Genomic DNA, 11,900 nt, shown 5'->3' on the forward strand with positions numbered 1-11,900 from the left:
GAGGGGGAGAAAAAGGAGACGGGGGGGGGGGTGTCCAGCTCCTCCACCTGGGTCAATCTCCCTTAAGGTCACCAGCCCTCCATGACCTTCTCACGCCCGGTGGGGGGATGGGGGAGAGGGAAGGGGGGGGGGGTCAGGCGTTAATGCACGCGCGCTGTCTTCCTCCTCGCGGCACGTGGCACTTCGATCATTATTATTACTATTATTATCACCTTATTCTTTTCCCTTCTTTATCAATTCTTCCTTCGTCTGTCGGTGTTTTCTTTCTTTTTCTTATATATGTTTCTCTTTTTTCTGTTGACGTGTCACTACACTCTCCCTTTCTTTTTTTCTATTTCAACTTTCAGACTTTAACGTGTCCGTCTCAAGTCTGTGCTGAAGAGGGAGAGGAAAAATCTGCGCTGTATTGCGAAAAGGGGGAGAAGAGAAATTAATTACCATTTATTAATAAATACATATATAATGTACTATATTTACCAAGAAAAAATATATGCATTGAGTATGGAATTCCGTACCCTCTTCCCCTTCCCCCACTATCCACCTCTTCCCCTCCTCCCCCTCTCCACCCATCCCCTACCCCCATTCCCCACCCATCTACTCCCCTCCCCATCCACTCCCTCCCCTTCACCCCCTTCCCCCTTCCCCCACCCCCTTAAACCCGTTTTTCGAACAAGACAGAAAACGGGCTTGGCTTTTCCCGCCGATCTTCCGCCTCTCGTCTTGGAAATTTCCATTTTACTCGTACTGAAGAGAGAGAGGGAGGGGGAGGGGAGGGGGAGGGGGAGGGAAAGGGAGAGGGAGAGAAGGAGGGAGGGAGAGAGGGAGAGAGGGAGGGAGGGAGGGAGAGAGAGATGGATGGAAAGAGGGAGGAGGGAAAGGGAGACAGAGAGAGGGGGAGAGAGAGAGAGAGAGAGAGAGAGAGAGAGAGAGAGAGAGAGAGAGAGAATACGAAAGGAGAAATTAAAGATAAAGTGGTTGCTAAAAAAAGAGAATATTTTGCTCTCGTTGCATCACTAAAACAAAGTAACAAATAATTATTCAAGGAAAGGAAAAGAACCTTGAAAAAGATAAGAATCTCACACTTTTTTCTCACACACAAAAACCTCCTTTTTCATCTCTAATAAAGTCACCAACAACACAATACCTGAGTAAAAAAATCATATGCTTTTTAATGAAATATAATCCTCTTTTTTAATGTTTTTTTTCTCAATAAATCAGGAAACTAAAGCTCCTGTACTTTAAAAAAGGCGTTAAAGGGCGGATAATAACAATGCACATTCTTAGCCTAATCTCAGCCCCCTGACCCCTACCCCCCACCCCCACCCCCACCCGACCCAATCACCCACACCTCAGGAGGACTTACCTCACCCCCCCCTTCCCCCCTGCCGCCTTATCTCCCCTCTCAACCCTTGTTTCATCCCCCCCCCCCCCGCTATTTGTTGCCCTAATACTATTACCTTTCCACACACAAATAAATAAATAAATAAATAAGTAAATAATATAGAAAAATAAACCAAACGTCCCCAACACCTCGAGCCTTCCCAATTTTCTCAAACCCCCTCCCCAACTTCACCCTTTTTTCCTACCTCTCGTCCCCCCAACTCTGACTGTATCCTTCCCACCTCCCCCTATCCTCCCCCACTCCCACTTCCCCAGCCTCCCCCCTCCCCCTCAGAAAAAAGGAGTTAACCCGGGCAGCGAAAGTTTAAGCCAAGGTCAAGGAAACGAACGCAGCCAGCTAGAGCAATATGACGGAAAAGAAGTTGCCAGTTATGCGTACCAGATTATTTTCGTATTAAAAAGAAAGAGAGAGAAAAAAAGAAAATCCCAAGCACATATTGAAGCTTGAGGTCTTTAATAATATGAATATTTGGTAATGAAAACAAATGGCAAAGAGTTTTGGAAATCCACATTGTTTCCCTCCATAGACCACGCGCCGGAGAAATATGAACTAACCGGCACCTCAACCGGATTAGATTTTCCCCCTTTTTATTTCATCAATTACGTTTTGCTTCCTATTTTGCATGCTTTGCTCTCATTGCATCGCTCAATTGCAATCAAGAGAATGACGATCTGCGGTAAAACAAATCATTGAACCGTATTTTTCACGAAATTGAACAATTGAAAGAAAAGCAATTGTGTGAAACCCGCATTAAATCTTGACAACTTTTAATTAAGAAGTAAACAATTAACTTTTCTTTTGCAACTTGTTAACTCATTCTGCAACACCGGATCCCGAGTGGTTGGCATTTTCTTTACACTTTGGTAATATTTGCCATAATCTTCATTTTCAACTTCGGGGACAGAAGGTGGGGAGAGATGGAGATAAAATGGGGGGGGGGGGAGAAGAGGGAAGGAGGGAAAGAAGGGGGCAGGAAAGGAAGGAAGGAGGGAGGGAAGAAGGGGAAGGAGGAAGGAGGAAGGGAAGAAGGGAAGGAAGAAGGGAGGAGGGAAGGAGAGAGGGAGAAAGAGAAAGAGAGAGATGAAACAGGAAGGAAAGGGAGAGAGAAAGAAAGAAAACTATATAAAAAAAAACTACAAAGGGTGTGGGGGAATGCAGTCCCACTTCCCTCTTGACCAGCCCCCTCTCCCCTTCCCCCCTTCCCCACCTCCCCCTCGCCCCACCTTTTCCTTCTCCTTCCCTTTTGTAGACGTTTACTCTTTGTCTTCCTTCTCTCTCTCCTTTCCTTAATACATCCCCCTTCTACGAATACAATGGCAGCAGCAGCTGTATTTAAGAGCATTTCCCTCCGTTTCTTTCGTGGTTATTCGCCTTTGTTCTCAAACTCGGAGATTTATATCGTATGTAGTGTATATGTGTAGATCTATATCAATATGCATTTGTAAAATTCATACATACATACATACACGCACGCGCACACAAACACACACACACACACACACACACACGTATTATCATATAGATACTGAATATATATCTACTCATCTATACATCTATCTACGTCCTATACAAAAATGTTATACCCATACCGCGTTCTATTAAGTAAAACATTCCACAGACCCTTCATGGACTTATCCTACTATAACATTTTATTCATACTTTCTACCTATTACTTCGCACCCCCACCACTCCTCGCCTCCCCCCTTCCCCTTTCCCTTTTACTACCCTGTTCCCCCCTCCCCTCCCCTCCCTTTCCATCATTGCCGTTTACCGTTTTCCTCAACCTGATTACCGCACACGTGCCATAACGGGTTTTGCACTTAATTGCACCGTAATTACACAGGTATTACCAGGGAATACTTTCCTGCCTTGTGGTACTGTGTGTATGTACGAGGCTGGCATACGAAGGTGCGGAATATGAAAGTACATTTTTAGTACATCCCCCCCATTATGAGAGGCAGGGGGTTGAGTACATCGGAAGTACATCTTGATCAGTAGTCTACATGTACAGAGTGTACAGTCGAGACGCTCATTTAATGGTCTGGTTTACACACCTTCTTCCTTGTGTCGGCCGCATGTGTACAAAAAAGTACATTTTATTGGTTTAAAAGGGAAGAGGGAAGGTGAAACTGGTCATGTGGGTGAGATATGAATGAGAAGCGAGTCGAAAGGAAGGAATTTATGAACGAAATACGCATAAACTTTGAGTTTCCTCTCTCTCTCTCTCTCTCTCTCTCTCTCTCTCTCTCTCTCTCTCTCTCCTCCCTCCCTACCTGTGCGTATATATAAATGACGAATCGTTAATGAAAGTCAATAAAACTGTACGAATCCGTGCAGCGTCTTCAGCAACGAATAAATATAAAAGGAAAGGGGAAAAAAAAGCAATACCAAGACCCCGACTGTTACCAAGAACGGCGGAGACAAAAACTGATCGCCTGCGAGGCCTGTGGCGACGAGACCGCGCCTCCAAGCCTCGCTCCGCCCGCCTCCCCCGCCCCCCCCCCCTCCCCCCCGCCGCTCCTCGGGCGGACGCGGATGGGGGGGGGGGGGCGCACACAGATGCAGGCACAGGCACAGACAGACACAGGCAGGCAGACACACACACACATACACACACTCGCGCTTATATAACTATCCCTCTATCTATGTATATAAAGGGTGGGTAACGCCCTTACAGAAACGCAGTGGATTCCCCGAGACATCCTCGTATTTCATTAAAAAAAAAAAAAAAAATTCCCCTTTTACCTTTTCTCCGTTTTCTTTATCAAACGAAAGAAAACGAGACCTTAAATTTGCAACTTGGCAACTCTCACATAGGAACCTCACTCCTGTTCATAAAAACATCGTTTATCATTATTTAAAAAGTTGGTTGCTATTCTGCAGATATCCATTAATAATTATATTTTTCGGCTCCTAACTGTTTTTTAATGATTCAAATAGAATTTAACTAGTTAATATTATAATTTCTGGAAGAAATATGAAAATAGGTCGCCCTTCTTAGGATTATATCGTCATAATCAACATTTTCCTCGTAAATATCAACATCACCATCACACTTGTTATCATTATTACAACCATCATCATCACCACAACTATCACCATCATTACCCATCGCCTTTACAAACACTGCCCTTAATAAGAGCCGTAAAAGATAATCAAATCAAGAACAAGGACCGTAATATCGCATCCCGATATCGCCCAAGTCCGCATCAATCCTTATCAAGGATTGATAGTCTTATCACCTGCTCCGAGTTTCGCTGCGGCGCGAGGCAGCGGAGGCGGTCGGTCGGAGGCTGGCTGCCCGCTTTTCTAGACTTCCCCGTTTTTGAGGGGGGGGGGGGGGGCGCTATTTCGCTTGTGTCCAATCATTTGCATGTTTATATCATGTTTTATTGAGTGGGTGAGTAAGTGGGTGGGTGAGTGATTGGGTGGGTGAGTGATTGGGTGAGTGAGTGAGTGGGTGAGTGAAAGAGTAAGTGGGTGAGTAATTGGGTAAGTGGGTGAGTAAGTGGGTGAGTGAGTAAGTGGGTGAGTGGATGGGTGGGTGGGTGGGTGAGTGAGTGAGTGAGTGAGTGAGTGAGTGAGTGAGTGAGTGAGTGAGTGAGTGAGTAAGTGGGTGAGAGAGTAAGTGAGTGAGTGGGTGAGTGAGTGAGCGAGCCAGCCAGCAAGTACGTGCGTGCGTGCGCGTGCACACCTTACATCTCCAGTCCCTTACGATAACCACCTTACCGCTCCCTCTTATCTCCCCCTCTCCTCCTCCCGTCCCCCCCCCTTCACATGCTACCAGCGGGTGAAGGTAACCGACCACTTTTTCCTGTTGAAATCAGTTTCCTGTGCGCTCGTCTAAGTTGCACACTTTTGCAATGCGGTTGGTCAGTTGCAGCTCGTGAAGTTGTGATGCTCGTCCTTACTAAGCAATGACGTCAACTGTTGTCTCGTGTTTTGTTTTCCACTGTTCTCTGCACGGGGTTCAATGCAACAGCAACAAGAGAATGATAAGTACATCGCGTTGATAATGAGTAAAACGCAACACGTCAACAACATTCGTCAGTGCTTTACTGCTTATTCATCATCAACATATTGATTATGACTATGATGATGTCATTATTATCATTATTGCAACGATCATAAAAACAATGTAAATAATGAGGGCAAGGACTAGATACAAGTAGTGCTGAGTGATATTAAAGATGATAATAAAAATAGCATTATTAATAAGCGAGTGTAATAATAATAACAGTAATAATAATAATAATAATAATAATAATAATAATAATAATAATAATAATAATAATAATAATAACAACAACAATAATAAGAGTAACGACAATGATAATTATGATAACATCAATTGTGATAATGATAATGATAATGGTGATGATGATGATGATGATGATGATGGTAACTATGATAATATTAATAATGATAATGATAATAAGAATGATAATGATAATGATGATAACAATAATAATAATAACACCAACAATAGCGATAACAATAACAATTGATAATGAACACTGCCAAAGATGACGATCATGATGGTGCCATGATACCAACACCAACAATGACGCCAACAGAAAAGCGGTGCCTGGCATGGCAATTAACCTTTCCCTCTAGAGCAAACTCCCCTGTTCATTAGCGAGGACTGAACCCGATTCAGCTTCATCATCCTGGGTGGAAACAGAGTCCTCGGTATAAGCAGTGATGTTTACCCCGCTACGTCATCCGATACTCGTGGGAACCGCTGAGGATTAACAAGACTATTTTAAGGTAAAAACTTGGATTAAAATCAGGATGTGAGGCAGTGCAAACCAATAAAGAGAGTGGGGGGGGATGCTGCTTCGGAATATATAGGGCTTGTCTATCTAGCTATCTATCTATCTACATACACACACACACACACACACACACACACACACACACACATTTATTTTGACATCCAATGCTTATGGCTGATACTAAGAGGAGTATTATCATCACCATAACAAAATGATGATGATGATGATAATACCAAAAATAACAATGGTCATTCATTCTCATATGCTCAAATTGAGGAAATGGAAAAAAATATAAAGTGATATTTTCTTAATTATATTCATCGTACCTGAAGAGTTGCATTCATAAATAAAACAAGACAGAGAGAGAGAGAGAGAGAGAGAGAGAGAGAGAGAGAGAGAGAGAGAGAGAGAGAGAGAGAGAGAGAGAGAGAGAGAGAGAGAGGAGACCTTGCCACCTCCCTCCCTTCTTCATCCAAATCTTCAAGGAAGTGGCCCGCGAACGAACCAAGCGTAGTGAACAAGGTCAAGAGCGTAAAATTCCCCTACAAGACCTTTTGGCACTTGAAAGGTCATGGGTCTGGACGTGACTATCGATAAGAGCCAGGTGGAGGACGGAGAGAGGGAGGGAGGAAGGGAGAGAGGGAGGGAGGTGGGAAGGAGAGTAAATAAGGGGGAAAGAGAAAGGAGTGGAGGAGGAGGGGAGGGGAGGGAGGGTGGTGAAAAAGGGTGAGGGTTAGAAGAGGGACAGAAGGTTGAGGAGATAAATAAGGAGGGATGGATGAAAGGAGGGGGGAGAGGGAGGTGGGGAGGGGCTAAAGAAGCTGTACGGGAGGGAGAAAGGAAGGAGGGGTAGTCAGGTAGGGGGGAGAGATAGGAAGAGGGAGGGGGAAGAGTGAAGAAGGGTGGGAAATTAAGAGAGAAACAGGGAGAGGGAATGGGAAGCAGATAGGAGGAACGATGGTGAGAGTTATGAAGGACGGAAGAAGGGAGGGAATGATAGGGAAGAGGAGGGGCAAGGAGGACGGGAAGTAAGGGGAGGTAGGCTGACGGAGGCCAGGGAGGAAGGGGAAGAGAAGGGAGAAGGGGGCGCGGACGAGGATGGAGGTCGAAGGGGGGGAAAGAGGGGGGAGGAGGGGGAGAAAGGGGGGGAAGCGAAACGAACGACGAGAGAGAGAGAGGAGAGAGAGGAAGGAAGGGAGGAAGGGAGGGAGGAGGGAGAGAGGAAGGAGGGAGAGTGAGTGAGTGAGTGAGAGAGAGGGAGATGGAGATGGAGAGGGAGATGGAGATGGAGAGAGAGAGAGAGAGAGGGAGAGGGAGAGGGAGAGGGAGAGGGAGAGAGAGAGAGAGAGAGAGAGAGAGAGAGAGAGAGAGAGGAGAGAGATGGAGGAAGGGAGGGAAGGGTAAGGAAGGAGGGAGGAAAGGAGAGGGAGGAGAGAGAGAAAGAATATGAGGGGAGATATTAGAAGGGACAGGGAAGGGAAAGGAAAAGGAGAAGGAGAGAGAGAGTGAGAAAGAGAGAGAGAGAGAGAGAGAGAGAGAGAGAGAGAGAGAGAGAGAGAGAGAGAGAGAGAGAGAGAGAGAGAGAGAGAGAGAGAGAGAGAGAGAGAGAGAGAGGGAATAATAGAAAAAAAGGTTTTAGAACGAGCAAGCGAAATGAGGTCGCGGGGAAGAGAGGAGTGATTTCATTGTGGCGTCTCATCATCCTCTCGACTGGTTATCTCTGCTACCCAAGACGTGCCACGCAGCTGCGTGAGTGCCACACGTCACAGCTGCCTTGCAACCCACATCCAACTCGTTGCATTCACTCCCCTCGTCCTCGCTAATTCGCGTGGGTACGTAGAACATCCCACGGAATTCGTTTACCCTATCTGGTACATACCCTCATTGCTACCATTTTGCCTATTCATCGCATGTATTTTTCCTAGACAACAAATTAAGAAACGGGATCACCCAAGGAACTACTTCGCAAGCCCGCCCGACGAATCCCTCGCCGTTTCTTGATCGCCATAACACGTGTCTGTCATAGCGCTCTAGTTCGCAGTCCCGCCACCACGCGGCGCTCGGGAGCCCAAACAAGTCTAGCTGGATCGTGACGTCATCAAATCCACATCGAATGGCAAAATACTCTTACCATATTGATATAATAAAAAAGAGATACTATATAAAAGAATTTATGAAAAGATGAGTCTCATTTGAAGATATATATATATATATATTTATATATATACATATATTTCTTCTGTTTTTGTATTTTTTTCTGTTTGACACAGTTACACGTTAGCCTCAGTGTCTGTCGTTGCGGAATTGTTATTGATTGGTGCTTGCTGTCTGGAACGTGTTCCGAGTTTGTTGACTGAGTCAGCTGATGTCTGGACGATGAGGTCACTAATTATGGTGATTTATTCATGAGATTTACGAAGGAAATCACCATACATTAACTTTCTTCGAAAATACCGAGGGTGATTATTTTTGCCGTATTTTTCTACTTAAATCTAACTGGGTGTTTTTCCCATAATGTTAAAGGGAAAGAATTTCGAAATAGATGATGTTTATGGTGATTAAAGGAACGAAAATTAATACCGTTCATGGTGATTACAGTGCTTGATAACGATGATAATAACGGATATAATGACAACAGTAATTACAGTAATACTATGAACAACCATAACAATACCAATAGGCTTAGCTGATAACAGAACATTCCGGATAAAAATAATAATAACAATTACAATAAGAGTAGTAATAGTCCACACAGAATAGCAAGTATATGAGGCACCTTTCAGCTCAAAGCAAGTATATGAGGCACCTCTCAGCTCAAAGCAAGTATATGAGGCACCTCTCAGCTCAAAGCAGTTATATGAGGCACCTCTCAGCTCAAAGCAAGTATATGAGGCACCTCTCAGCTCAAAGCAAGTAATGAGGCACCTCTCAGCTCAAAGCAAGTATATGAGGCACCATCTCACTCAAAGCAAGTATATGAGGCACCTCTCAGCTCAAAGCAAGTATATGAGGCACCTCTCAGCTCAAAGCAAGTATATGAGGCACCTCTCAGCTCAAAGCAAGTATATGAGGCACCTCTCAGCTCAAAGCAAGTATATGAGGCACCTTTCAGCTCAAAGCAAGTATATGAGGCACCCCTCAGCTCAAAGCAAGTATATGAGGCACCTCTCAGCTCAAAGCAAGTATATGAGGCACCTCTCAGCTCAAAGCAAGTATATGAGGCACCTCTCAGCTCAACATCACAAACACAACATCTATCGATCGCTGCGCCTCCGCCCCACCTATCCCCCTACCCCTCCCTTATCCCCACAGGCACACAAACATATAAACCTCCATTATTCCATCGATTTCTTTCCTGGAGCAGCGGTTCGGCCTTCCCATCACACCCCTTCCCTCTCCCATCCCCTATTTTCCTCCTACAACTCCTGTTCTTCCTTCTCCTCTTCCTCTTACTCCTTCTCCTACTTCCCTTCCTTCCTTCTTCTCCTCCTTCTCCCGTAACACCGCCATTACCTCCCATTGGTTCACAAAAATGTCAATTGCCCCATTATCTAACCGTATGCCCTCATTCCCCCCTCCCCCATCCTGAGAACCTCTTTCCAATGACAATGAAAAAGTTTTTTTTTTTCACTTTCCTCTCGTTTTCTTTACTTACATTTTCTTTACCCTGTTTCTTCATTTCCCAACGTTATCACTGCCATTATTTTGGTTGTGAATATATTTACATTCTGAATATGATTAATAAAAACGTTTCTTAGCTACCATCACACACACACACACACACAAATACTCATTTTGTTTGTGTATGTACCTCTTGTAGATGAATAACGTACATAAATACATATCGATCCCCTGGCGTCCGATGAGAGACCCGCATACTGGTACTTCCGGTTCAGATTATGGATTCGTGTCGCTAAATTTTCACTGGAGTTGTTTTGCCTCTTTTTTCGTTATTTTGCCAGTGGGGAAATTGTCACCGCATGGACGAGGGGATTGTGTTCAAGCACCCGATAGAAAAAAAATGCTCATAGATATATACTTGAGATTCAATAATATACACGAGACAGGTACGTAGACACCAACAGACAGATAGACAGACAGACAGACAGACAGACAGACAGACAGACAGACACACGCACGCGCACGCGCACGCGCACGCGCACGCACGCACACACACACACACACACACACACACACACACACACACACACACACACACACACACACACACACACACACAAACACACACACACACACAAAAAGCACAAAATAAACATCACTGGCAACTCAACCCAACCAGCTGATCGTGACGTCACACCAACGACCAAGATCAATTCGCGTTCCACCGTCGAACTGCTCCTCCTGAGACTCGAAACCTGCTCCCCATACAAAAGTCCCCTTTTTCGTACTTCCTCCCATTCAATAGGAATATCTAGATGCAAATATACGTAAAGGAGGACGAGGAGAGGTGGAAATACAGGAGAATGAGGAGAGGAATGAAAAGGGTTGATATAAACACATGTTCTTGCATATTTCCCCGAACAAGGAGTGCACAAGGAGGATAATAAAACAGGTGTTCTTGCATCTGCTTCACCTCAAAGAGTTTACACGGGGGGGGGGGGGAGCTGTTTTCACCGAGAATTTACAAGCAAAGACATTAAAAAAAAAATAAAAATTCAAGGGGAGAGAGAAAGAACAAAGAAAAAGGGGATCCATAAAATACGAGGGAACAGAGAAAGAAAAATAAGAGCGAAATGATCAGTGTGTGTGGGAGAACAAGGTAACAGCAGTTTGCGTGTTCCTGCATCCGTCTCTCACGCAGAATCTACCGCGTAGATTCGCGGCTTCGACGGCGCCTCCGAAACACGCTCGACACTCGGTCGATTTCGCCAATACTGTAGCCACTGGAGGGGTGGGGACGGGAGGGAGGGGGATAGTAAGAAGGGAGGAAAAAGGGAGGAAGCAAGAAGGGAGGGAGAGGGGAGAGTGTAAGAATGTGGAAGGGAAGAATCGAGGGAGAGAGGAGAGAGAGAGACGGAGGAAGAGGGGGAGAGGGATATATAGATAAGAGTAGAAAAAGAGAGGATGGGACTTACGAGGAAATATTTATTGAGCTTGAGCCATTGTTATTTGAGTCAACTATCGCTTTTAAAATGTCTTTATTAGATGCGCTTATCTGTTTTCTATTTTTTTATACTAAATGGCTTGATCCACTGGCCCTGAGGGGGGCAAACACTCCACAAGTGTTAGAGGTAAACAGGTGTTCCCCTCACTCTCCCTCCCTCCCTCCCTGTCTCTCTCCTCGCTTCCCTTCCCTCATCTCCTCCCTCCCTCCCTTTCCTTCCCTCCCTCCCCCTTCTCCACATGGCAGAAGGATGCAGGGAAGAGATGAAACTAGATTGCATCACTGCTTGGCCTCCTGTCTTCTCATTTCGCTCCTGTTCCTGTTCCTCACAGTCTTCTCCACTTCACGTGATCTGATTAGAGATAAGGTAGGGGATATTCGCTCTCGCTCTCTCTCTCACGGTCTCTCTCTCTCTCTCTCTCTCCTCTCTCTCTCTCTCTCTCTCTCTCTCTCTCTCTCTCTCTCTCTCTCTCTCTCTCTCCCTCACGGTCTCTCTCTCTCTCTCCCTCACGGTCTCTCTCTCTCTCTCTCCCTCACGGTCTCTCTCTCTCTCTCCCTCACGGTCTCTCTCTCTCTCCCTCTCCCTCACTCCCCC

The 11,900-nt window shown here is 45.3% G+C and overlaps 1 protein-coding gene across 2 annotated transcripts in view; it reads right to left on the reverse strand.

Moving 5' to 3' along the window:
• Window positions 1–11,900, reverse strand: part of LOC119599522 — a 48,975-nt gene that overhangs the window by 35,736 nt on the left and 1,339 nt on the right. For both annotated transcript variants that reach the window (XM_037949284.1, XM_037949282.1), the window contains exon 2: window positions 1–401. This exon is cut by the window's left edge and continues 800 nt beyond it. The gene's annotated coding sequence lies outside the window, so the exon portion shown is untranslated. The remainder of the gene's footprint in view (window positions 402–11,900) is intronic.

Source organism: Penaeus monodon, chromosome 43 (assembly GCF_015228065.2).
Source record: "Penaeus monodon isolate SGIC_2016 chromosome 43, NSTDA_Pmon_1, whole genome shotgun sequence".
Classification (NCBI taxonomy): domain Eukaryota; kingdom Metazoa; phylum Arthropoda; class Malacostraca; order Decapoda; family Penaeidae; genus Penaeus; species Penaeus monodon.